The sequence below is a fragment of the Schistocerca nitens genome, chromosome 9 (assembly GCF_023898315.1).
Source record: "Schistocerca nitens isolate TAMUIC-IGC-003100 chromosome 9, iqSchNite1.1, whole genome shotgun sequence".
NCBI lineage: Eukaryota > Metazoa > Arthropoda > Insecta > Orthoptera > Acrididae > Schistocerca > Schistocerca nitens.
Window position 1 is genome coordinate 279,973,388 of NC_064622.1, and position 27,233 is coordinate 280,000,620.

General features: G+C 38.1%; 2 protein-coding genes across 4 annotated transcripts in view; one reads left to right on the forward strand and one right to left on the reverse strand.

Moving 5' to 3' along the window:
* The window catches only part of LOC126203195 (dynein axonemal intermediate chain 7-like), a 764,826-nt gene that overhangs the window by 254,659 nt on the left and 482,934 nt on the right, over nt 1-27,233 (reverse strand). The gene's annotated exons all lie outside the window — the stretch shown is intronic.
* LOC126203194 (toll-like receptor 13) overlaps nt 25,993-27,233 on the forward strand; it is a 224,740-nt gene continuing 223,499 nt past the window's right edge. The window contains exon 1 of one of the 3 annotated variants that reach the window (XM_049937436.1): nt 25,993-26,042. The gene's annotated coding sequence lies outside the window, so the exon portion shown is untranslated. Of the gene's footprint in view, nt 26,043-26,067; nt 26,087-27,233 lie in introns of those variants that run through there. The other 2 variants (XM_049937437.1, XM_049937438.1) reach the window with 2 other exon arrangements.

Genomic DNA, 27,233 nt, shown 5'->3' on the forward strand with positions numbered 1-27,233 from the left:
TTGCAGAGTATGGCTGCAAATGTAAATTTTTTTACGTGCTTGACACCTGGGTACACCTAAATCATGCAAGGAAAGCTTGTTGGAATATGATAGTTCAAGTGGCTTTACAGTGCCAGTTGGTAAAGGTGCACAAATAATTGTGATTCATGCAGGTTCTGCTTCTAGATTCCTTCCAGTAAACAAACTAGTGTTCCAGGCAAAAAAGAGCAATTCAGAGGATTATCGTTCTCAAATGGACTCAGAGAAATTTAAATTATGCTTCAGGAAACAGTTTCTACCTTACTTGGCTGTAAACTTAGTGACTGTTATGGGCAATGGGAGGTAGCACTCAGTTGTTGTTAACAACGTATTCACAATATGTACAAAAAACAAGCTGATATCATGATGTGACTTCCAAATGTAAAGCTACAGCATACTGCTAACCAAACTAATGCTGAATTGTTGAATCTTGTAATGCTTCATAAGCACTTAGTGAACAAATTTATGAAATCTATTGTATAGCACAGGAATGTGGACATACAGTTTTTCATTTGCCACCAAATCATTTCCAGTACAACTGGCCAGGCTCATATGGGCCAATGTGAAAGGGTACATCACAGAATGAAACATGACATTAAAAACTGCTGTTACACAAAGGCTTTTGCATGGAGCTCTAGCCAGGATATCTCCTTCAGCATGAGCTGAAAGTGTGCAACATACAGAATGGCTACAAGAGGAGGACACAGGGAGGGAAATTTTAATTAACAATCTGCTTCCTCCCATTATCATTACTCTAAGACCAATGAATCAGACACTGACACAGGCCTGGATGTCAGTAATCACAGCGATTGAGAACAGTGAAAGGTAAGACACAAATGATACATGCAATATTCATTTTATCTTTTTTGTTGTTATAGTTTCTTTAATGCAGTCACAGTTCAACAAGTAATTTTGGGATATATTCTGTCTTTTCTGAATGTAATAAAGCTCTTATTTAGACCAGATGCATTTCACTTTATTTGAAGCAACTTCAGTGGTCAGTTTCTTGGCTGCGACATTGCTGAGGCTGAGCCACCTGGCTGCTGTGGTAGCACCATACTCAAAGTTTGTGTTGACTGATCTATATTTTAGAAAATATTTGCTGTTTTTGTGTGGCATGCACACACAAATATGTACAATTTTCAGCACAATGCATATATTTCAATACTCACTTTTTTCATAAATGCACAATTTGCTCTTGCACGTTTCATTTCATGTTTTGATCAAACTGCTTTAAAGTAAGGCAGTATGGTTCCAGGATAAATAATGTCACAAAAGACAGAATACATCTGAATATGCACACATTGTTTTTGTGGCATTTAAAATATTTCCTTCAGGACATTATCTAACATGTAATGTATGGTATTCTGTAGGGAAGTTGTAACTGAATTTGGCCCCTAGGTCCACAGTAGCAGAAAGGTAGTTTTACAGCTATATTCCTTTAAAGGTGACAGATTGCAAGCTAATTAACTTAAAAATACAATGCTTGCTTGACAGGATGACACTAGAACAAAAATGAGGCAGCACAATGAGATGTAACCCATAACACTAATTAAGACTTATGAAGCAATGTGGTAGTTGATGTGTGGCACTGGATGTCCTGTACCTAATACAATGATATCTGAGTAACTTTGCTGTCTCTTAGCAGTCAATGATATTATCACTATGACTGAATGTAATTATGCAGACACTATGAGTTGTCCTATTACTCCAAAACTAGTGACTGCAAAGTCAGAATATTGTTTATTCAAAGGAGCTCATACAACTGTGCTCTGGAGTGTAATTGCAGATACTGTATTGAGGCAGTTGCAGGCACTAAATGGAACTGTACCATCTGCAGGATCGGAACTGGTTGCTTAACTTGTAGTGCCTACAGCTAGTCTTTGAGTTAACACTGTGTCTTTAGAAAAGTAATGAGAAGTGGAAGTCATTGTGAATCACTGCATTAACAGCTGAGAGTTGGTAGCTGCCAATGTGGTGATTTGTGGGTCACAATATCAGACATGCCAGTGGATTGCCCCACAGCAATAACCTTGTAGCCAGTGGGACAGTGTTACAACATCAGGGAAAGTCTCTTGTTATGGGCAAAATGGCTAGGTTCCAGGCTTTAGTAAAACAAATGCATGGCAGTGGTTTATAAATAAGTATGAATTTTGAGGCAGGGGATCACTTCTTATCGTTGGAAACCAGTAGCACCACCAAAACATCAAAGCTACACTAGACACTAAGACAACTGGGCATCATCAGCAGTAGCCATGGGTTTGAGACCAGGCTGCAATTGCTGCCAGCACTAAGTTCCTCAGGGGACTTGGTGCCACAGCCCTGCCGACTTACTATCCGTGCGTACTGCCACCGATACTGAGTTCCTAGTGGGAGTTGGAAACAGCACAGGCCATCATCTGACACTTGCCAGAGGGGAGTAAGTAATAACCCATGCCACAGCACACATTGTAAAGATGAACAGTTAGTACCTGTACATTGTAAGCAGTGCAATTTACTTAGGAATTCTGCCCCTTGTGTTGGGTCTATAGCTGTTGTTAGCCTCATGAGTAATCATTTTGAACACATGATCAGGTAATGTAGAGAGTCGAGGTGGCTCATAGACAGCAAAAGTAGTTTAGTAGAGCATTCCATGGCTACCTGTTTTGTCTGTGTTATTAGAAGATTGTTATTTTGTGTTGTTTTGAGATATTTATTTTAAGCCATCAATAAGTAAGAATGACACAGTGACAAAATAGGAGATGCAAGGTGTCACTAGTGAGCAGTCTATACTTGTACAGTAGTTGGAGAATCAGTTGGCTCATTAAGTGAAGATAAATTGGCCACAGACTATAAACTGGCAGAGAAAGATCACAAAAGAGAGGTGTTAGTGTCACAGGTTATAGGTGTGGACATGGTGGCTGCTAACCTCGTTTCTCCCTTCTCAGTTAGAGCATCTGAGGATGTGTTGGGATTTGTGGAGGGTCTCAGGTTATCGGCTAACATAGGGGATGAACAGTTGTTACAGATAATAAATTTATGTGTAGAAAGGGAAGTGAAGTCATTTGTGTGGTGCACAGAGGCATTATACAATGTGCAGACTTTTTACCAACTCAGGTACAAGCTAGAGCAAAGGTATAGGAAGCAAAACAATGCTTTTTTTTTTTTTTTTGATGAGTGATTGAATATGTTTTCCAAGGGGCGCAATAGAGGAGTTGAGGGTTTTGGAAATTTGGGTTAGGAGACTAGACATGCATACTTATGAGTTTACACACAGTGAGGAGGTGAACAAAGTATTGCTATAAGAAGCAGAGCAATGTGAACTTGATGCTTTTCTGAGAGGTTTCGCATTGGAGATGTAAAGGAGCATGTGCACTGGGGTGCTGAAAGATCTCCTGGCAGAAGTTAGGCTAGCATTGCAGTAGAAGAAGATGGATTTTTCCACAGAGATAAGGGATTGGAGGGGCATATTTGCATCAAATATAAGCTTAATTGTGGTTGTGGAGGACACATGCAAAGACAGTGCCACCAGCCACAGGAGGGTAATAGAGGTGGTGTGGCCCCCATACAGTTTGATGGAAGTAATAGAATATGTGTGGGAGGGACTAATGTCAATGATATTGGTGTAATGGGAGAGATGGTCTGGGTGGTGAGAGGTGCATGTTAAATTCAAGAGGGAGTCCACAGCCACCAGAAGGGCTTCTCAGTAAAGATGAATACACTAAAAGCAAATGAAGAGTGGAATATGCCATTGCTGGTGTGACTGATGGTAGTATTTGTAAAGTACAGAAGCTTATGGGACACTGTGTAAGAAGCCAGGTGACAATGAAACATGTAACCCAAACGGCTTGCCATCTGCGGTATTCTCGGAGTGTTACAGATTATTGGCCTTCTGATATTTTATGAAAACTGTTATCTGCATACTTTAATTTTGCTGTTGGACACAAGTGTTCACCTTCCATGTATGTAGATGCTCGGGGCGAAGCACAAAATGCACATGCAATGCCAGTCAACATTCCATATTTATATCCCCACCCCCCTGCCGCACCCGCTCTGGTCATCTGACAGTGGTAGTCATTTGATGGAGTGGACTTAACTGTCTCCCTTGCATGCTACCTACTAAACATAATCTCACATATTGTTTGATGTGTGCATCTTCTATATGGATATCATACTTGTTGTGTGCAACCAATAATGCTGAAATCCTTGTCTGTGCCTCTACCTGCACAGCCCACCTTTTTTCAACTATAGTGAACAGTGCTCTGAAGAAAAATAGGGACATGGAGCTGACTGAAATGAGAAATGAGTGTACTGTGAACTCTGACAGTGGCAACGATGACAGTAGCCTTGATGACAGTAGAGAAAAGAAGTAGCAGCGAGTGATAAAAATAGGCGGTGTGTAAAGCCTAGTTTAAACGCTGACACTAGGTTGCAGGCAACTGCACTACCCGCTACTGCTCATGTGCACCACATGTTTGCCCAACTCGTTGGTCAAGCTAAACACTTTCGGCATGTTCCAACTTTGGCGACACTAGTTACATGAGTTTTTGAGGTTATGTGTGTTCATAGAGTGTAGACAAACTGAAATATGAAGTGGGGAATGGAGGATAATGTTCGATTTTTGGATATCTATGCTTTTCATAGGTGTTTGTGGGATTTCAGTGATGCTAATTACAAAAACAAGCAACATATTGCTGCCGCTGAGACCATCATGTGCGATCATAACATAGGTGGTTTGACAATATCTGAGCTGCAGGGCAAAATTTATTGAGTTAGGAGCACAAATACTACTGTACTGAGAAAAATACAAGCAAGTGTAATTCTAGCTGTGGCAATGCTCTCGTCTACAAGACTAAAATCCCATCATTCGAGTTGGTCAACTCTTTGTTGAAGAATATTATTGACAGGAGGGAAGGCTATACAGATTCAAGAAGCTGCATTCTTTATTCAATATTCATCTATTTGCAATGTCACTGCAGTGCTCCCTGTTCACATATGTTAGAATTTTGAAATATTGCCATTATAAAGGTCTATCTTCAAGAGAGTAGTTTGGAAACCATTCTCTTCTTAATGTGGTCTGATTCGAGTAATTAATGTTGCTCATGTTAATAATTATTACTGTTAATGTTATTAATTATTGGTGTTAGTGAAATAGCCTCATCATCAAGTAAAACCGTATCTTATAGTATACTGAGTGTTCTCGATTGTAATGCACGCATTATGATATGTAATTTCAGTTCTGCTGACAGTGCTTCATGCATTACCGTACCTTTATTCCTTACCGCAGAATTAACTCTATTTAGGAGGAACAGGGACAGTTCTGGTGACATTCTAAGATAATTAAAAGAACTTCTTGGATCTTCCATTATAAATTATTTCAGAAAAGATGCTGAGCAACCGAGCTGACATCTTTTCTTCATCCATTTACAAATTGAAACACCTTTCTTATTTTTTTTTTCTAATGCAGCGATTCCACGCAACAATCTTTAATTCCATCACAACTCGTGTGATGTGCAGCTGTCAAAACTTTCATTTCAGACATGACTCAGGGACCCACAAAACGATGAAACTGAAGTGTATATTGATATCGTGGTGTCTACAGTAATATATGAAACCACTTGCGTGCAACTCAATCCACGGAATGAGTGGCGCAACCCAATGTCGTCGTGTAAACTAGGCTTTATGCATGTCTGCCACAATCATTATTCAGTAAGAGTAGGCTGCAGAACCTGAATTTAATTTGTGTATAATGTTCTTGTTGAGTATAAGGCAGAGGATAAATCAACAGAAGTACAGGAGGCATATAGTCTGCCTGCTTATCTGTGTGATTATGTGCTTGCTTCCCACACAGCGGGCTCGGGTTTGATTCCAGGCTGGGTTGGAGATTTTCTCGCCTTGTGGACTGGATGTTGTGTTGTCCTCATCATCATTTCATACTCATCACTGGCACCCAAGTTGCCCAGTATGGCGTCGACTTAAATAAGACTTGCACTTGGCGGCTCAAGTTCCCTGGATGGGGCCCCCCAGCCAACAATGACACACGCTCATTTCTATTTTTTTTTTAAGGAGGCAAATAATGTAAAAGGTACTGGGGCCACTGCAGTAAACAAGGGGATAGCACATTTGTTTCTTGCAGAGGGTGGTAGGCATGTGAATATGAATGGAGATGTTACTTTGGAATGGCTTAAAGAGGAAGAAAGAGATTTCAATATGGCAAGGTGGAGTGCTTATGCAAATTGCAACACTTTCTTTCATCTGTTTGATGATAATTTAATAAATTTAAAGTAACTTGAGAAAGTGAGAATAGAATGGGGGAAGTGGAAGTAGTGGGTGTATTTAAGGAACTTTCCTCAAGGGACTGAGAAGCATTATGGAAAACAACATTTGTGTAATGGAAGCCATCACTAAATGTTAAGAGACAGAAATGAATTTGTAAGAAAACACAGAATTAAAGAGAGAATTTGAAGAATAGATACACACTGCGATTGACATAGAAGTTTGAGATGTGTCAATTGATGCTCTCTTGAACTCTGTCAGTGAGTTAAGAGGTGTGTCTCAAGCATTTGTTGAGTAAGTTAAGGAAAACAGGTTATACAATTATCAGAGGATTGGGAGGGGGGGGGGGAGGGGGGTGTCAAAATAAAAATGGTGACTAGAGGTTTTGGGCAAATCACAAGGAAATTTTGCTATGATTGTTATGTGTTTAATGTAAGTTGCTTTGTAATTTGTAGACTGACCACTATCTCTGGCTGTTGCAGCGAGAATACTTTCACTTGCACCACATTGGCATTCTGGTTGTAGCATCCTGAGATAGCCTTCTTATATGAATGTGTGTGTGTATTCTTCTCTGAATAAGGCTTTGGCCAAAGGCTCCATGTGTAACAGTCTTTTGCTTGTGCAATTAATGTGTCACCATTATGGTGAGTATCAATATATCCTTTCTCACAATGTTGTTGATATTCTCACCTAGATCTACCTAAAATTTGATAGAGAGAGATATGATGTGAATGCAAGTTTAAAAAATGTGTTAAGGGAAATTTGAGCAAATTTCTCATTTACAATGTAAAAGCTGCAATATCAGTGAGGTTGTCCTCAAATAATAGGGAAAAATTTACCTGACATGTGGGGGGCCTTCATATTTTCACACAAAAAAATCTGTCCACTAAGGAAAAGGGGATAAAAAGTGGTGTAATTAATGGTCTGACATAGAAAGATCTAATATGGGAAAAAATGATATGCAAGATGCTTGTTGACGTTAATTTGAAGAATAAACCAACAAAAATACAGCTGCAGCTCTATCACTTGTGTGTGACAAATATCAAAGCAAACAGATATAAATAATCATCCACATAAAATATTAAATTTCTCTGTATGCTAGATGTAAGTAATGTTTCTTTAATTCACACTGGAGTTATATGGACATGTTTTTCACTTATAGCTTGGTAACATATCTTGATTTTTATGCACTGTCATGCTGGCTGTAGAATTATTTTAGTGGTGTTATCTAAACTACATATGAACAGGGTGTTTATATATAGAACTCTACTGTCACAAAGTCCTCCACAAGCTATTACATCTGTTTTTGACATGAAAATAACAGATTTGGAAGACAGTAGTAAAGATGATGACAATGATGCAATTTATTACTGCAGTTAACAATAAAATACAATGTAATTTGATTGTGTGTGCCAAATGGACAGAGATGTTGCAAATGAAATGTGTGATGTGGATCTTTCACACTGCTGTACTTTCACCTAAGTGATTACACACATGATAAAATAAAAGTAAAATAATTGTATGTTAAAGTGATTGTACAGTGCTCAGATGATTTTATTTTTATGTTATGTTATTATGTGAAACAAATATTAAATAAATCTCTTTGTTTCTCTGTTTCACATTGAGTGCACAAGTGAGAAAACATTCCAACAGCATCATCTCCACTGCAGAAGCACTAACAAGAAGAGCCCAATAATCAGTGACATAAATGTGACAAAAAGTCACATAAAGTCAGTGCTATAGACCGCTGGCCCTATTCTACATTCAGCTCTAAAAATTAAATCATTGAATGATTCATATGTCTTATGTAGTATGTTTTGTTGAAATTGTTTTATTTGGACAAATCTTTATCAGGAACATTTCTTTAAAAAAAAATTAGCAAACATGCACAGAAAAATATCGAAGAAATTTTATGCTGAATACAAATTTATTAAAATGAATATGCATAGGCATGAATGAAGAAAATGTTTGATAATTTACCAAAAAGGATTCTCAAAGAGTAAAGAGAATCAAGTTATGTATGATTCATTAATAATAGGTAAAATCTAATCACACATTTATATTTGTATTGACATGCTCATTAACACTTCACATCATTCTTTATGATGAAACATGACAAAGTTATGATAAATAAACTAAGTACCATATTACACTAATCAATATAACTGTAATTCCTGCTACAGCTACAGATATTTATATCTAATCAAACAATGGGAATTACATGCCATATTAATCAGTAGAATTATGTTTAGATATGTTTGATTTCTTTGATGTATTTTTGATAAATTACCATTTTAGTGATTAAAAGGTAGCTAGTACATGTAGAACTGATTGTAGTGTGTGGAAAGATGAAAAAAATAGTAAGCATAATGTATTGATTGTCTAAATTTAAGTGAATGGCCCTATTCTAAATTTTGCACTGTTTTGTTGAGACAATAACATTAATTAGCAAATTTCACAGATCTACTGGTAAGTACAAGGATAAATATAAGAGTGTGTGATATGATTCTATGACATCAGTGACTAGTCATTTAATTAGTTGATGATCACATGTTGGTTGGTTGGTTGATTTGGGTGAGAGGACCAAACAGTAAGGTCATCAGCACCATCAGATTAGGGAAGGATAGGAAAGGAATTTGACCATGCCCTTCCAAAGGAAACATTCTGGCATTTGCCTGAGCGATTTAGGGAAATCATAGAAAACCTGAATCAGGATGGCCAGATGCATGTTCAAACAGTCGTTGTCCTGAATGCAAGTCCAATGTGCTATCCACTGCACAACCTTACTCGGTAATGAACCCATGTGATGGTTACAACAACATTCATACTGTGCAGACAGTTGTTAAGTGCTTGGCAGTGGGTATGTCCCCTGAAAACAGGTATTAGCATTTTTCCCTGTTCCACATGTGTATATTGCAGAGAAAGAATGACCACTTTGATGCCCTTGTGCTGTAATTAGTGTGATATTGTCTACATAACCCATATGGGAAAGATACATAGTGGTGACAATCCCTATTAACCCTTTATGATGAAACATAAATAAAATAACATAGTCCTCTACCATTCCATTGTTGCTTTACAATTGCAGGCTTGTATTTATTCCTTCATTATTGCTTCAGATAACAGAATGGTAGTTGTGTTGTCATATGTCCAAGTGAGCAGCAGTAATATAAAATAAACTGTGAGCCAGATGAGAAAAAAATTATGATTCATGCAAGAAAATGACCCAGATTCTGAGCTAGTGGCACAGTCCACAATGAGGCAATTGTCTAAGACATAATTAGTAGTGTTTGGCTGGGATCTGATCCACCTGCAATGTTTAATGTTCTGACTGAGTCATTACTGTGGTGTAATGCTTGTACAAGGCAACTGAGTAATGCAATGAAAGTTTATTATTGTTTAATTAAAATGTGATTGAGCTCATTTTATCGTTGTTTAGTCAAATTAAGATTGAACTGTGATTTTGCTCATAGATGTGTACCATGGTAATATAAAAAAAGCTATGTTTTACATGAGTGTAAACTGCACTGTGCACCTGAGGGTTTATTGTGATTCTTGGAACTTAGTCAGTGGGCTTTTGTGGGATAAATGACATTTATCTTAATGGATGCAGCAGTTTGTGGTTTTCAGAATACCTGGAAAACTCTCCTAAGGGTGAACAAACATGTCACTATTCGTACTGACCTCCTATCTGTACGTTAGTCCTGTAAAATAAGGGCCCCATAATTAAGCAATATTCTACATTTACATCTATACTCTGCAGACCAGTGCACGGCAGAGGGTACGTCCCATAGTACCAGTTATTAGGATTTCTAAATATTCCATTCAAGTATGGAGTGTGGGAAGACTGATTTTATGAGTGCCTCTGTGCATGCTGTAATTATTCTTATCTTATTCTTATGATCCTTATGTGAGTGATATGTATGGGATTGTGGTATATTCCTAGAGTCATCATTTAAAGCTGGTTCTTGAAACCTTGCTAGTAAACTTTCTCAGCATATTTTATGTTTATCTTCATGTTTCTGCCAGTTCAGTTTCTTCAGTATCTTTGTGACACTTTTTCATGGATCAAACAAACTTGTGACCATTTTTGCTGCCCTTCTTGGTATAATGGTCGGATGAGAGTCTTTGTAAGAAATCTCCTTTTTAGAATGATTGCATTTTGCCAGTATGCTTACAATGAACCAAAGTCTACCACCTACTTTATCTTCATTTGTATGAGTCAAATATTTCCTATTGTGACTCACTGAAATTGTAATTGTAGAATACTATGCTTGTGTATTTTGTGAAATGCACAATTTTACATTTCTAAATGATTAAAGCAAGCTGCCAATATTTACACCATTTTAAAGTCTTGTCAAGTCTGACTGAATAGTTGAGAGTTTTTCTTTTTTTGTGTAGCACTTCATTACTGATAACTGCATTTTAAATGGCTTTGTTTCCCAGTTAGGATTTTGTTTGCAATAACAACGCTCCAGGTTAGAGAGAGAAGGGAAGTGAAGATGAACAAGGAGGGGGAGAGGGGAAAAAACACAGAAAGAAGGGAAAGATGGAGGTTGGGACATATAAACATTTCTCACACATGAAACTTCCTGGCAGATCAAAACTGTGTGCCCGACCGAGACTCGAACTCGGGACCTTTGCCTTTCGCGGGCATGTGCTCTACCATCTGAGCTACCGAAACACGACTCACGCCAGGTCCTCTCAGCTTTACTTCTGCCAGTATCTCGTCTTCTACCTTCCAAACTTTACAGAAGCTCTCACACATATTTAGCAACTGTGAAAGAGTGCCAGGTTCACTAGTATATCACATTTTTATTTGTTCGTTAGCAAACCAGGTGCGAATGTAGTGGAGTCGATGTTGAATGATTTTTGGGAGTGGAAAAACATACCCATGCTCTCATAGCAGTATTACAAAGAAAAGGGAAGGAAAACCATCATATTGACCTAATGTGATGTCTTTAAGATACTTCATTAACCACTAAATTACACATTTTATAACAAAATTTGGGTTTAGTCCATTACCAACTGAACAGTCATGCAACAGCATCAGTGGCCATTATAGAAATGCAATAAATTGCAGAACTGGCTGCAGAAGTAATTCAGATGCATATGTGGCTATGTTGGAACCTATGGTAGACTATAGGAGGTATTTTAAAATAATGTGACAGGGAAAAGCTTAAATGAACAAAACTGAAACATCATTATATTGCAAAACTTTAAAGTTGTTTAAACTCATACATGAAGACATGAAACTTGACCAATCACAAGGTACAGTAATGATCTTGGTCAGTACTAATCATTCAGTTCAGACTTCATGCCAATAATGCCTTTCATGAAAGTGTGAAATCTTTGGAAATAAAAAACTTTTGAAAATGAAATGTCTGGCAAAATCACAAGGTAAAATGACTTAAACGACATTTGGGGAATTGTCATCATCCAAATGCACCAAATCAGGTTCTTCAACCTTACTGTTTTGATTTTTGCCCATTTCCACAAGCCCCTACTGCTCATAAACTTCAGTGTAGAATTTTAACTTTCCTCCTTGGGCCACGTCTGTTCCTAGCTAAGTGCTAGTTGCTGCTGGATGTCCATAATGCTGTCAGGGTAGCCGCGCAGTGTGAGGCACCTTGTCACGGTTTGCATGGCTCCCCCCGCCGGAGGTTTGAGTCCTCCCTTGGGCATGGGTGAGTGTGTTGTCCTTAGCTAGCATAAGTTAGTTTAAGTTAGATTAAGCAGTGTATAAGCCTAGCTATTGATGACCTTAGCAGTTTGCTCCCATAGGAACTTACCACAAATTTCCAAAATAGTCCATAATTTTAGCTTTTTCCCAGTGGGATCCTTTTTGGAATCTCCTTAGGAAAAGTTTATTTCCTGAAATGTTTATTCTATTCAAAAGAGATTTCAGGTCTCCATTCTCAAAATTGAAGACTGATTCTCCCTGCATAGAGCATGACTTTCTGTTTGCTCTCTTCATGAAGATAATAATTTTTTTTTACTCTTGAAACTGGCTGTGCCAATATGTGACAGCTTTGATGATGTCATTGGTGAACTTCTTCTAGTCTCTCACTTTGCAGTCATCCAACCCTGAGGGCATTACTGTGGTGAATTTCTCCATTATGTTGATGTAGATTGTAGGATTTTCAATTACTCTCAGTCTTGAAAATTTTCTCTCTCTGTTTCTGAAAATTTTGTTGGGAGCTGTAAATGAATGACCAATGATTGGAAACCACATTTCCATGCTTTCTACGTGTACTGGATCATCAAAGAGGAATCAGTATGTCAACATCACAATCATTGTTGTATTCTTATTTTGCCCCCAAAATCCATCTGAAAAGTAGTGTAGTTTGTTGACATCATCCAAATCATCATGAAGCAGCTGATGATGAAGAGGTGAAGCAATCTGATATGTCCCCTTTGCAAAGTCATTCTCAAGTTGAACATACAAGGTCACATTTTCTTACATCTGAGTGTTCATTGAGGAACCTCGGCAAATCTGGGCTTTTAGAAGGCCACCAAATCTACACTTTTGAAAGGACTAAATTCTTCTCGCAGTCATAAGGTAAAATAAGTTGACTGTTGATGTCTTCCTTCAGTCTTGTGAGCTGTGATCCTGATGTTCTAAATTTTTCTATTCAGTTGGTCAGTTTTACAAGGAAATCTTTCTTTTCAGGGATAAGCATGTGTCAGCAAGCTGCTCAGAAGCCAATATTAAAATCTGACAGATTTTGTTAAGTTTGATCCCCATGAAAGCCACTCTGCATGCCCTTATCTTTTCAGAAACTCGTTCGAGTTTCTTTGAATTACAAAGTTTGTAATTAGTTGCATTCTTGATGCTTTGACCTCTCTAAGCTCATTTTTGAGGAGACAACATAATGTGATGCTGCCAAATATAATTGCTCTGCCCGTCTCAGTTACTTCCTTCATAAAACTTTTCATGGATCTGCTGTATGTCCTGCAGGGTGAGTTCCACCCATTTCAGCTTTTCAGTAGGATGTTTGCAGTTTTGGTACCTAAAAATAGATGAAAAATAAAATTAACTGAAACTCAACCAGAAGGAGGTTACAGGTGCTCTATGCCGGGTATCAGCATTAAAACCCAACAGATTATAGTTGTACGTTGATGCAATCAGAAGTTCAGTGTTTCTGTTTTCAAGTAAGTTGAATTAACATGAAATGAGTTCAAAGGGAGAATTATATTTTAGATTTGCAGAGGCTATGTGGCAATGAAGAGGGTAATATGAACTTATGCTTTTAGGTTATTAATTCCAACAATATTGAACTTGTAACTTATAATTATTTGAATATTACTATAAGATGTGGTCTTCCTCACTCTTCTTTTTTTGACATTTCACCTCTGTTGCTGTATATTTCTTCTTATCATTCTGGAACTAAAGTTTCTTGTGGCCTCTTCCCTGTCTCAGCACCATTTTCATCAGGCTTGTTGACATTCTTCAATAGTGGAAGTTTCTTCTTCATTATTGAAACCACAAACTACTTCTAAATTCAACAATGGAACAAGCATTCCATTTGATAAGTTTTTCATAAAACAATGCTTTCTTGTACTCTCCTTTTTGCAAGTGAGCACTAGAAGCAAAATCATATGAGATTCTTTCCAATACTGCCAACCTTAACATTTTACTCACAGGATTCTCAAAACTGCAACATTTATAAAGAGTAAAGTGGGGTAAGATGGTATGTCCAGTTCTGCATTCATACCCTTTATTGGTGGCCACAATTCCTTAACACTTTGGCTGTTTTGCAAGCAATTAGGATATGGCTGGGTTTGCCACCCGACACTGTGCAGGCATGGCCACCTTCGCACCTGTAAGCAATTTTCTGACCTCATTTTAAGTGTCTTAAGAGTCATGTTTACAGTCTAAATGATATAGCATCAGACAGCCACAGCAAAACCTTACAAGATGGGGGCTCTAACTCAATTTTTGTTTTTTGGGCACATTTGCACCTGGGGTGTGTATAAGATACTCCAATAGGTATATAAAAAGATGTGTATTTTCAAATGCAATGTTGTGTCAAAATTCCAAAGCAATCAGTGAAAAACATTAAGAGATTCACTGTGTTGTTCAAATGAATACTTTAATTTCTGTTGATTTCCTCTGTAACCATTACCTATATATTTATATATTATATGTGGTGCACTAGTAGGTATACAAAAATACATGCTCATTTGAATGCAATGTTGTATGAAGAACTTTGAACATTTAAGATTCTGAACAAATGGACATTTATATTTTTACTCATGTAGATGTTGTACTATAAAAACAGGAAAGTGTCAATTAGACATTTAATTTATTATACACCTTTTTAAAATAGTCATGATGTGTTTATTCTATTCAAGTGGATAAAAAGGAATTCCTTAGCATTTTGGTAATCTTTATTTTGAATTCATTCAAGTTGAAAGGAAGGAAGACTCGAGTTTAACATTCTGTTGACAATGAACTCCTTAAAGATATTATCATTTTTTAAGGATGGGGAAAGAAATTGGCCATGTCATTTCGGAGGAACCATCCTGCCATTTTGCTAGAGTGATTTAGAAAAATCATGAGGAACTAAAATCAGGATGGCTGGATGGTGATTTGTACAATAATCCTCCCAAATGTGAGTCCAGTGTCCTAACCACTCTCCCTCTATTCCATTCAGGTTTGTTAGTTTTTATAATGAGTTCTATAATGAAGTATTTACTACCTGAAAAGAAACTTTACAAATATTCTGGCACATCTTAACAGTATTTAAGAAAGTTGCAAAGATTGCCAATTTGTATTAAATATTCAGAAATGTCAAGTAGTGTACTTCACAAAAAAAGGAGAATCTTATGATTATGATACCAATGACCCACAACTGAAATCAGTCTAGACATTGAACTACCTTTGAATATCAAATTGTGAGAGTATGCAATGGCCAGATCACAAAGACTCAGTACCAAATGGTGGACAATCCAGGGGTAGGATACAGAGAAAATGCAAAAAGTCTACAAACGAGATTACTTACAAAATACACAGAATTTTTTCAAGTGTAGGGGACCCATTCCAAACAAGTTTAATAGAGGATATTGAACATACAGGAAGAAAAGTCTGTATGGATGGTGATAGCTTTGTTTGACCCATGGGAGAATGTCATACAAATACTAAAAAAACAAGAACTGGCAGACACTTGAAGACAGACGAGGAATCGAAGGGTATACTACAATTCCTCATGTACCACTGCCAAGGAACCCCAAAGGCAAGATTAGACTCATTAATGTTTAAGCAGTCATTTCTTTGTAGTCATCAGTTCAGATCACAAAAGTCATTATTATCATGCTACAGAATATACTGAAACACAGAGTAAATTATGCATAATTCACAAGAGTTACTGATCATGTGGATTTTCCAGGACTATAAATGAGGAAAAATGGAATTTGCACAATTTGAATTAAAAGTGGTGGGAACATCTCACAGGTGAGGCCCATGTCAATCACTTGGCCAAAAGGGTATCACAGTCTGCCAAAGGAGAACTTAATAGCAATAGACAGATGCTACTATACTCATATCTCAAGCAGGCACATCAGTCACGAACAAATCACATGATTAGTCCAGAGAACATCCAGATGTGAAATTACAATACAATCTTCATGCACTGTGTAGACAAGTGAATGGGAGGAAACCCCCATGTATGGTAAACTTGGAAATATCCCCTGCCATGTAAATCATGCCATGAACACCACAGTCCACTGCATGTTTTATTCTTCCATTCTTTTCAGTATGAGCCACTGGTCTTTGTATATTCATTTTGATGTCAGTGGGATATTAAAATTAAAATTTCCTTGTAAATAAAATCGAACTTTCCTAAACCAAATAAATGAATTATACTACATAGATAGCTCAGTAATTTTGTGTAACATGAGCCTAAAGAGGAGGGCTGGATTTTCCCTAATCCTTCTAAACCATTGGTTTTACAGGGAGAGAAATCTCCTCATGTTGGCCACTGCTGAAACTGTCTGAACATTCTAACAGGAGGCAGCACATTACAGGAATGCTGTAAACAGAATCCAGGGAATGTGCAGTGAAAATATCAACTTTCTGCTGCTGTTTTCTGATTGGGGCTGAGAGGACTGTATTTTAAACATCTTTATGGTACAAGGCGAAGCTCACAAAATTGAAGAAGTCTGACAGGAGGCCTCATGGAGTTAAGGTGCCAAAGTGTGAACCTCTGCAGTCAAGAGTAGGTGATCTTGAATGATCTACAAAGTGATGGAGTGTCATATGAAAGATTGAGTGAAATCAAAGAGCATTCCCTGACTCAGGTGTTGATTTCTGCACAGGCAGCATTCTGTTTTCTTGGAATGTCTTGTGTGTTCAGATGTTACAAAGGGAGACCTCAAAACATTTTGTGGAGCCAGTAGCTAGCTAGGCAGTAGGGTTTTAGTGGACAAGATGGACTGTGTTAATTCTTGTCAAAAAATTTTACCATTTTCTGTGGAGATCTGAAAGTGATAGTTTTTAGTGACCTTTTCCCTGTTGACATTCAACTGTGTCTCTATTTGGTTGGTAGGATAATTGTCAATAGCCAGTTGATAGTGATTTATTGAATTGTTAGTGGTAAACATTTCCAATGCAGTGATCAGATCTTGGAGTCTTACCTGAAAGTAGTTAGTTAGCAATAGATTTTTGTAATGATTGTCTTCAAAATTGTGAGAATTTAACACTGACTTGCAGGTTAAAGTGAGGCTGGCAACCCTTACTGTATATGACTGAATAGTGTGGCACAGTAGTTAATTAATTCTGGTACACCAGCAATGTAATTAATCCTGGTACACCAGAAACATTTCCAATTAAACCAGTACACCATGGTACATCAGAAAGAATATGTGGATTCTAGCTGCAGCTGTGAGTATGACTCTGTGCAATGTCACAGAAGCTTCTAGGATGGATAAAATGAATGTTTCACTGTCACAGGCTTATCCTACCCCATCACAACAGTATCACCTATGAAAGCACTCACATCATATACCAACTCTTCTGCAATCACTGCACAATTTTTTATGTTGATATGACAACCAACCAGCTGTCCACCACAATAAATGGCGACCACAAAACTGTGGCCAAGAACAAAATTGACCACCAGTGACACAACATTCGGCTGAGCACAACATGTTCAATTTCAATGGCTGCTTCACAATCATGGCCATCTGGGACCTTCTCACCACAACTAGCTTTTCTGAACAATGCTGATGGGTGTTATCCTTGTAACACATCCTTCACTCCCATAACCCTTGTGGCCTCAATTTTCATTTACTCACTATTGCCACACTCTCCACCCAACAGTTTCCAATACCTCTGTCCCGTCACCACCTCCTAATCCAAGTCTCCACATCACCTTCATTGTGTACCTCATCTCACTGCCTCCGGTACCTTTTCATCATATGCCTAGCCTGTGGACCTGCCATCCCTCCATCCTGCATTCCCAGCCAGCAAAACTGCTGTCTTGCTCTGAGCTGCTAGCTTCCCACCCCAATCCCCTTTCCTGCCACCCACTACCTGCCCCATCTGATAACAACCCCCTCTCCATGCTAGTCCACATGCTGAAATGCATTTCCAACTAGCACAATGAAGTATGTGTGTGCATGTGAGTGTGTGGGTGTTTTTACTCTAGCTCAGCAAAGGATTTATTCCAAAACTAGTGAGTTTTCTTTCTCATTTGTGTGTCCCTCTCAATGAACCAATGCTTGTGCTATTCAGTAACTGGTTGTCCCTTTGCTTCTAAATTATTTATGTTCTACCAGAACTTTTCTGTTATATTTATACGAACTAGCGGTTCCCTTCCATCATAAACCTTGTCCGACAATCAACATAATTTACATCTGCTTTGTCTCTCCTGTATTGTCCAGCCATGTGTTTTAACGCACTTTCCTCTTGCCTTTCTTATGCAATTTGTTCACTGGCCCTGATCAGAGTAGTTGCGTATGACTTTTGTGATAGCCAGTAGCAATGGTCCCATCTGTTTTGATTTCATTGCATGCTATTCTACGAACTGCACAGCCATTGGATCACAGTTAAAACACTCTCCTAGCAACCAACCACTATATTTCACTTCCAAATCCACCCACACCTCCTCACACATTGCTCCCATCAGAATATTATGTCTTTCCTTTTTCTTTCCATGTGTCACAATAACTTATGGGTAATCAAATATCCTTACATTACAAAACTATCCTATTGTCCTCAGCACAGTTTACTCCATCCTTTTCACTCCCCAAACTCAGACTTTCTTGTGTAGTTCACTTTACAGCCACCTAACACTTTCATCCTTCTATTTCTCATGCCATTTCATGTTTCTTTTATTGCCATCCCAACCAAAATGGGCCCCTGCTCCATCTGTGTGCACCAGTTCATAAAAATATTCAATTCCTTAGCTAGAAACCAGTCCCTCATCGTGTTTCCTAAATTCTGCCTAAGCCTTGAAATCCACCCCTTCCCTCCCCCAAGGACCTAACATTAAAAATTCTCATTTCTGGATCCCACTTCCTTTCACAACATTGTTAAACTTTTCACATTCTGCCAGTCCCTCACATACATGGTAATGCAGAAATGCAACTCCATGACACATGTATTCCATAACCATTTCTGTTGTATCTGCAACATATTGTTACTGTGCTATCCTAACTAAATATACTAACCACATCTCCAAAATTGAAACCCTTATCCTCTAACAACTGGAAGAGAATTCCAGGTGCCACCTCAACAAATTGGCCAACCTGTTGCTTCCATCTCCTGCATTCGAGCACCACTACCTATCAACACCCATCCTACCCACAGTGAACCCTCTCATCAACCCCTCATAGCATCCAAACTCAGCCTAGCTGAGCTTTTCAGTTTGTTGCTTCCTTGAGAACTCGCCCTGAACATTCAACGAAATCCAGAGCCCAGACAAACCCAAAACACTGTTGCTAACCTTTCCATAAAAGGCCTCAATCCCACAGATGTTTCAGTCTTATCCAAAGGTATCAGCCCCAAGTTTAAACATGTTAGACTTCTCAATGACCTACTCTTCTTCTCCCAATCCATACAGTAGAAACACTTCTTTGCTATCAATCCCTCCAACCAAACTCAACTTAATCTGAGCATTGAACACTCTCTCTTCTAGTTCACACGACCATCCAACCATGACCTTCTGTCGCCAGGTCCCCTTCCAGGAATTCCTTACCTCCAGCTTGGCCCGCCATCCTTTTCCAGGTCTCTTGCTAAGAATACTCAGAAGAAGGAAGGATGATTGTTCACAACCTCAAGACGGATCCTAACCTAATCATCCTCCATGCCAACAAAGGCTCTACCATTGTCATGATGAAATCGCAGAAACTACCTGAGAGAAGGGCTTCCCCCAATTGTCTGACTCCTTCACTTACAAATGCTACCAAATTGATTCCACCCCAGAAGTCCACCATAACCTCAGATCCCTACTTAAATCCTTAGACCCATCCCAGAACATCTATCCTGAGACCATCTCACTCATCACCCCACTCACTCATCACCCCAATGACACCTTGCACACCTACCTTCCACATGCTCCACAAGATCCACAAACCCAGCAACCATGGATGCTTCACTGTAGCTAGTTATTGTGCTCCTATTGAAAGAGTTTCTGCTCTTGTTGACCAACAACTCCAATCAATTGCCCAGAACCTAGCCCCTCACATCAAAGATACTGCTTCCTTTACCATCTTTCCATCATTCCCACCCCTTTACCTAATGGATCCCTACTCGACTCTGTTGATGCCACTTCCCCACACACCAACATTTCTTATGCCAATGGCCTTACCTCTATCAAATACTACCTCTACTAATACCCTCTTTACCCCAAACATACTATCTCACTCCTCATACACCTTACAGTTATATCTTGAGTCACAAATACTTCTCCTTTGAGCAGAAGATATACAGACAAATCCACGGCACAGCCATGATAGCCATGAGCACCTGCATTGTAGCCTCCTATGTCAATCTTTCTGTGGGCCCTCAAGAGGAAACCTTACCTCCCAAAACTGCAAACTGCTTGTCTGGTTCAGGTTCACTGATCTTCATCATCTGAACTCAGGGCCAAGCTACCCAATCATCATTCCACTACAGCCTCAACATCTTTCTTTCCATCCACTTCACTTGGGCTCTCTCAACCCAACATGCCACCTTCCTCAACATTGATCTCTACCACTCAGACTGCTCCACTCACACCTCTGTCCATATTAAACCCACTAACCACCAACAGTACCTGAAGTTCAGCAGCTGTCATCCCTTTCACACCAAAAAAACTGCTACCATACAGCCACATAACCTGGCCAACAATGACTGGTGTATCTGTAGTGACAAGAGCTCTCTTGCCCAATATGCTGAAGGTCTCTTGGGGGTCTTCATGGATAGGCAGGACCTTCCCCCCACCCCCCCTGAAATAAAACCTTGTCCACAAACAAATTTCCATTGCCATATCCTCATACATCCCTAATCATCCCACTAGCCCCAAGATCAGCTACAAAGGAGTGCCCACCTAACCATTAAATATCCCCCTGCAAAAGGAACGATATCCTTCTACAGGGCTTTGATTATCTGTCATCATGCCTGGAAATGAGGGACATCTTACACAAAATCATTCCGACCTTTCCTAAAGTTGCATTCTGTCACCCACCCAAGCTACATAACATCCTGGTCCATCCCTATGCTACACTAACTCCAAACCCTTTGTCATAAGGATCATATCCTGCCCTATCAACTCACCCAGCACATCCTATGCCAGCCCTGTCACATGCTTATCCTGCCTCATCAGAGATAGGACGACCTGTGAAAGCAGCCAGGTCATATACCATCTGTGCTGCAGTCACTGCACAGCTTTTTATGCCAGAATGGCTATCAACCAGCTGTCCGCCAGAATGACTGGCTATCATCAAACTGTAGCCAAGAACCAAGTTGACCATCAGTGGCACACTATGCAGCTGAACACAATGTGCTCAGTTTCAATGGCTGCTTCACAACCCAGGACATCTGGATCTTTCCTCCACCACCAGATTGTTTGAACAACACATTTGGGAGTTATCCTTGCAACACGTCCTTCATTGTTATAACTTTCCTGGCCTCAATCTGTCCACACATCTTTCACCCGGCAGTTTCCACTTCCTCTGTGCTGTCACCTCTTCTCAAGCCATGTCTCCATGTCAGCTTCATACTGTGCTGCACCACACCATTTCTGGTCCCACTTCATCACATGCCTACCAAATGCATCTGCTGTCCCTCCCTCCTGCATTCCTAACCAGCAAACCTGCTGCCTCCCTGTGAGCTACTAGCAACCCAACTCAGTCCCTCTTCCCACCTCCCTTTACCTTCCCAACCTAACACAACCCCCACTCCACCCTTGTCCACATGCAAAAATGCAATTCCAGCATTGTCATTCAAGCCACCAGGGCCACAGGTGTCTGTGTGTGTTCATGCATGTATGTGTGTGTGTTGTATGTATTTGGACTGTAGCTTGACAAAGGATTTATTCCAAAAGCTAGTTTTATTTCTCTTTTGTCTGTGTTTGGTGACAACTTAGCACTTTTGCAATTTGATGAATGGCCTTTTTACTACTTAATTATTTACATATTTGTCATATGCATATAGAGCCAAAAACGCAGGTAAGAAGCTAGTGTGTGTAACATTTGTAAAATGATCCTTCGATGAATAACTTACTGTACCATACCATTCATCTGGAAACCTCTTTATTCATTCAATCATCATATTTCCTAGATCCAATCAATAAGGTGTCCCTTCAGGGATGTGGAATGGGTTAAGATATAAAGACAATCAAATCAAAGACCTAAATCTTTTTCTACATTAACAATAAACTATCACTATACTGCCTAATGATATTGATGGTTATACCAGCTTAATTTATTTAAGAAAATTACAAAGAAATCTACTGATTGTGAAAAGAGTTTCTGTTTCTTCAGTTTTTCTAAATAGCTGCTGTTCATCTGCTGTTGGCAGCTTAATACTTACTTAATAACATTGGTATTTTATCAAGGAAAATAGTTACCTATGTCTGTAAATAGTGAGTCTTATTTATAATAAATAAATACCTTTAATGCTAGATTATTACAGACACTATTACTTGACATATACCTAACAGAAAGTTTTCAGTAGCTGGATCTAGATATTCAAATAATTTTTAGAAGGAGAGACTAACAAGGTGTATATATTTTTTTTACTTCCTTTTGAATTGGGAGGAATTCTCAATTTCTTACTTTTTATATTAGGTGGGAGTTTGTTTAATATCTTTGCACCATACTACATAACTCCATTCTGAACAGTGGAAAGCTGGCAAAATCTACATGAAAGTTATTTTTGATCATATATAAAGATTGTGTAAATCACAATTCAACTGAAATCACAGTTCAAATGAAACTGAATTCATTTCCAGTAACAAAAAACATTAAGGGGTAAACACATCAGTAACTGAGTGTAAGAATTCCAAGACCCTTAAAAATGCATCTGCAAGAAGTATGTTTATCTACTTTACACAATATTCTTGCTGCCAATTTCCATCAAACAAACATGTCATTTACTTTAGATGCACTGCCCTAGAAGACAAATGTTAAGACAACAGGAATTGAAAACATGTAAACTAAGCCAATACTGGTCTTGAAGGCAATGCAGTGAGAGAGCAAAACATGCTAATCAAGCTTCTTGCTTAGTTTATGTGTGTTGATTCCATTTTAGCTTGCAATTCAATTGACCTGACGAAATTTTACACAGTGTGCTTCATTTAATGTATGATTATAAATGACTACTTTTGGTGCTAACCCATCATTATTGCTCATTTGAAATTGCATAATGTGAGTCTTTGTGAGGTTAAGATTTAAACTGTTAACAGGAAACCACTCACATGCCTCTTCAACTATTGTCTTATCTGTGTCTCCTAAAGTTGAATTTCACTCTTCAATAGTATGCTTGCAGCCTGAGAAATAAGAACAGAGTCTGAAGTGCCCTTTAAAGTAACTGGAAGATTATTTACATTGGTTAAGAACAAGAGTGGGTCCAGTATCAGTCCTTGAGGAACCCCTCATGCTATGTTTTCCTATTCTTAGGTTAGTTTCACACCTATAACACAGTCTGTCAATGACACCCTCTGCTACCTGTTATGTGGGTAAGACTCCATCAATATAACGGGAATGATTTTGGTGCTATAATACTTAACTTTGGCATGGAGAATTTTGTGATCCATGCCATCAAAGGATTTGGTGAGGTCATAAGTTATACCAAGAGGATAAGTTTCATTGTTTAGTTCTCAGAGCACTTAATTTTTGTATTGTTTGGAAAATCATTTATGAAAGCCAAACTGAGAGGCTGTTCAAGGGTTATGCTCATTTAAATCTTTAAAATGATATTCAGTGGTTCTGTGTTTTCATGTTCTTGACAATTCTAATGAATGCCACCTTATAATGTTTACTAACATTTTTTAAATCTAAGATGATGTAGACCACTTTAATCTGGAATGTTCTGAGCATTTTGTGACCTTCAGGTATAGTCCAATCATAGTATCTGATTGCCACAACAATTGCATATGACTTTTTACACCTTGAATAGCTGAAAACAGATGTTCACAAGTACATTGAGTAAGAAAAGAGGATGGGAGAGTAGGGGTGGAAGACATAAATGTCATGTTTTTTGTTCACTTAATCACTTAACTCTAACACAATACAAGTGTGAAACTAAGAGATAAAACTCTTCATCACAAATAATCTTGAGTGGATCAGTGGATGATATTGTATTGTATATTATGCATCAAATAGAACCTCATGAACACACACAGAAGCTGAGAAATCACAAAGCACTTAACATCTCTTGTAGTTACGCAAAAGAACAGCATCAGATTTCAGTTACTCTAACAACAAATACTATGCACCAGTAGGCAAAACATGATTTGTTCCAGAACTTACAGAAATAATGCTAACTAACATGCATGAGTCTATCCTGTCATCCAACAAATTCTACTAGATCAGAAAAATATAGCTCGTGTGGACTGTATGGCCTGCATACATTTTTTTTTTTATTTTTATTTAATCGAACTTTTTTGTTGTTCACAAATTCCAATATGTTCTAAGCTTTTCTCATGAATTAAGGCCACATAAGTGTGGTCTTTTTTGAATGTACCTCTGATCAAGACGCAGTTCTGGTAACTGGAGTCTAAAGTTTTTGCTAATTACACCTTTTGATTTCTTGTGGAGATACTTTTGTAGCGACTTTCCTCTCCTAACAAATCTTTCTTAATATCTAACTGAGAAGTGAAGTACCAGTTTTCATAAATTTAGCTTTAAAATTTTTTTAATGTAAAGAAATATTTTCTTAAAAATTTTCATCCTCTGTTGTACTCCCTTCCGGGATGAGGAGCCTGAAGAGGAGGGCTGGATTTTCCCTAATCCTTCTAAACAATTGGTTTTACAGGGAGAGAAATCTCCTTCAAAAAAAGCTTTCACCCACCATTTCATTCCCATAGGGTTAAATTGTCCAAAAATGCTGAAACACACCTGTCTGTATTTCTGACTGGGAAACCAGATACCCATTTTCATAGGTCTAGCTTCAAAATTGCCTTAATAGCAACATTTAAAAAAAGAAATCTTCATCCCCTATTTCATCCCTTAGTGTTGGAATTGGAATTTTGAAAAGTCCGTTCTTAAATGAATATTATAAGACCCACACCTTCTCCAAATTTCAAGTTTTATCCTGAGTGGTTTGGCCTGGATGATGATGAGTTGATCAGTCAGTCAGCTAACAATCTTATGAATGTTCAGTATGTTGCCATATTTACAAATTAATTTGTGATGTGAATGTAAAATGACTTGTTCCACATCATTAGAATATATCATACAGAGTGATCCATTAAACATGAAACTAATTAACTTAGCAATGTCAGTTAGTACTCAAGAAATTATCATATGCCCTGCAAGATTAATACAATGTCACCCAGAAAGTCACAAGCAGTTTTAGTCCATTACGTGAGTGAAAATATAAATCTGAAGTAGTCACAAGATTATCTCAGAAACAGAACTAAAGGGCATTCTGAAGAATATGCACAGTGTGGGTCATTTTAAATAGTCACCAAATGGCACTGATGCACTGTACAACTAAACAAAGTGTCTCATTTCAATAAATTATTGGGGAGTGACATATTACACTGTTTCATACATAGACCATGAAATGGTGAAGAATTGCTACCAGGAAGATTAGAAACTGCAGACTGAGTCAAATGCCTAAACATCAAGTTGTTATCAATATGCAGAATATTATGTTTTCCCGTTCCAAAATTTTGTTACTATATGTATTATTTTTCTTTATTATTATGTCCACTAAAATGTGCAAAGGTATAACACATATAAAATATAATATAGTTTATACATGCAAAGTAATGTTTTTGGTACCCTGAGAAGTCACATGATGGATTTTAGCCTTGCAAATACTTTACCCAAGTACCTAAAGATATATGTAACACTACATCTCTTTTAGAACTACATTATAGCTCTTAATTAAAGGACTGTTATTAGGAGCACACTGAAGGAGATGTACCAAATATAAATACATGACAGTACCATCAGGCTGTTTTATCTGGATGTGATGTTCTTGTCCTATCTACATAACAGATAAGATTCATGCAAAAGGGAAAGGAGATAAAAAGATACAGATAACAGATAAGTCAATCAACTTCTAATCATTTTGATGTTCAGTTGATGAGAAAACAGCTGAATAGAATGTGGTGAGTAAACTAAATATATATCACAATCAACTTAAGAGACAAAGGTAATTCTAAACTAATGTGCACACAAAAACACTCAAATCATACTTGTGAACATAATTTATGGTATATTTACTTAGTATTGGAACTTTGACACTGCAGAAAGTGAATGTAAATGTATAGGATGTCTGTTAAATTGGGGTTGACTTTTCTGAGAAAATATTTTAAATTGATTGTGTATTTCTTGAAACTGTTATGTTCTGTTAAAATAATGTACCTTGACGAACATCAAATTTCATTTACATGAAACAGTATAAAGTGACATGTCACCAGTTTAACTTCAGTTATATATCAATTTTTTATTTTCTTCGTGTCTGTTTAAATAAGTCACATTATTAAGACTTTTCTTTCATTTTACTGCACAATTTAATTCATACGAATCTGAAAAAAAATGGCTTCTGACACAGTGGAAGTAACATATTCAAGTGGCATTTTTTATTATTTGTTTGTATATGTGTTAGGGATGCAATAGTGAGAAAGATAAATGCTGCATATTTTAGTGGATGCAAGTTTTCTTGAATTTGCATTTATTCCACCATTTTTTTGATGGAAATGAGTGCCTGACAAAATAAGTGAAGCACCCAGAAGACATGGTCAAATGTCAATATCACTTCATACATGCACACACCATGGATACATAGGGATTAGAGCTACAGTTCTCTGTGACAGATAGAATGGCAACCAGATTGCATTAGAGTTGTCCATGTTTACTGTTGGCACTAGGCCTGCTAGGGTATATAAGGGTTGCGAACAGTGTCACATGTTAAGCGATCACTGTGAAGGATACTGAGATGGTATGTGCTTATGTGGGACAGTGTTATCAGCACCTGACAATGTTTGAAAGGGATGTCTTGGTGTGTCACTATTTGGTTGGCCAGTTGAATCATGCAATATCGAGATTTTTAGGGTATTTGGATGTGATAATGCCTCAGCTCTGGACTGCATGGGAATGTAAGGGCAGGCATACTTGTCAAGGTTCTGGTTGACTGCATCTGGCCACCACAAGGGAGGATCACCATATTGTATGCCAAGAACATTGTAATCCTTCACATCTGCTTCTGCCATCTGAGAACATTCTGTGTCATCCTGTACTATTGATCAGAGATTAGCAGCAGCCAGACTATGGAATTACCATCCCGTGTGTAGGCTGCC